Below are 1,987 nucleotides of genomic sequence, written 5' to 3' on the forward strand. Positions count from 1 at the left end.
AGACTGAGTGCTCATTATGTGCCAGCTACATCCTAACCTTTGTACGTCCATTAGGTCACTTAATTCTCACAGTTCTCAAGTAGGTGCTCTTATCTCCATTATACTGATGAAGAATCTATGGCTTAGGGTGGCTAAGTCACTTAGGTATGTTCCCACTAACTCTTATGAGGAAGACAACTTAATTTTCCCAGGGGAAAGTTGAGGGTACAAGAAACCTTCTGGAAGCTCACATGCTGTAGTTGTGAAGGGCAACAGCCACAGCTTCAGAAAGTAAGTATGTCCTCTGGTAGGGACAAAGGCTCTTGGCATAAACTCTGTATGTAGCTTTGCTATGTGTATATATATATATATATATATATATATATAATATATGTGTAGGTATATAATATACATATGTATATATGTATATAATATATGTAAGTGTATAATACGTATAATATATTTTATAAATATATGTATTTTCTGCATGTCAAGTAGCTTTTCCATATATATACATATATATATACATATATATATATATTTTTAGAAATATACTTTTTTTTCTTATTTGTCTGTGTGGCAAGTCTTCCATTGCCCAGACCAACTTCCTAAGAAGTGGCACACTTATTTGGTACACCCAGAGAGGGGAAGCCGGGAGCCAAAGGGATGAACTAGAAATTCAGAGTCAAGCTAGGACCAAATTATAAGATAGGATATATATACAGACAGGCCTACAGAGATAAAATAAAGGTCAAGGTGATTAAGTTGGGATTGGACCTGGTGAAGAGTGCCAGAGGTCAGGAAATGCAAGGGCTGAGAATTCTCAGGCAATTCTCTTGAATTCAGGCTGGAATCTGCGGCTGACCCATATAAACTGACACGTGCATACTTAGGGTATGTGCTGCAGCCTTCTAAGTGTTGACAATTACTACCCCACACTGCACCTGAGCATACTTCACACATTCCTCAAGCCTTGAAAGAGCCACGGAGATCCACCCTAATTCTTTACTTTCTGTCAGTGAAGAAGAACCAGTTAGGGGAAGGAGTCTATTCCTGGGAAGTCTCTTCTGTTCCCTGTGCTTCCTTAAGTAATGTAATGGGCGATCACATAAGACATTCCAGCTCTGGTCCCCCTTCCATCAAGCAGAATAATAATAATAATAAGAGCTTGAATAGATAAAATTGTTATATGCCAGGCTCATTCTGGGTGAACAAAAACATCTTCCTAGAAGCCTTCTGGACTCAGATCTTCAAACGTATCTATAACTTCTGTGCTTGGGCATTGATTGAATCGATCATTCTACATCTTAGCTTCTAAGCCCTAACTTCCTGTTCATTTATTTCAGCAGTGACTGACCCTTGGGCTTTGTATTTACCTTGCTCTGTTGGGATCTCTCTCCTAGTGGTATTTGGTATTTATGACAGCTCTCCACCCCATTGCTTGCTTCATGAAATACAGTTTCAGCCATTTCTTTAAGATCTCCTTTGTCCCCCACTCTCTCTTCTCTTTTTCCTCAGAATTCTTCCTGATATTTTACCTTTGTATTTCTATCTTGGTGCCAACAGAAGTAATCAGTGCAGAAAGAGCACAATTACAGTACCTGTAAGTATTTGGCACTGTGGTGAACTCAGAAGCAAATATGGATGCCTCAAAGAACTGGCACCTAATGGAAGATGTAAGAAATGTGAAGTATATTATATCCCTGTGGTTGAAAAAATACAATCTAAGATGAGTGGTCATTGCTGGTAATGTTCTCCACAAGATGAGGGGCACTGGGAGGCTTAGTCAGTTGAGTGTCTGATTCTTGGTTTCAGCTCAGGTCATGATCCCAGGGTCATGGGATCAAGCCTGGTGTTGGGCTCCACACTGAGCATGGAGCCTGCTTAAGATTCTCTCTACTCCCTCTGCCCCTCTCCCCTGCTCATGCTCTCCTCTCTCTCTCTCTAAAATAAAAAAATAATAAATATTAACATCCACAAGATGAAAGTAGCTTCTCAGAAAGTAGTG

Source organism: Herpailurus yagouaroundi, unplaced genomic scaffold, assembly GCF_014898765.1.
Source record: "Herpailurus yagouaroundi ecotype Mexico unplaced genomic scaffold, PumYag 195, whole genome shotgun sequence".
Classification (NCBI taxonomy): Eukaryota; Metazoa; Chordata; class Mammalia; order Carnivora; family Felidae; genus Herpailurus; species Herpailurus yagouaroundi.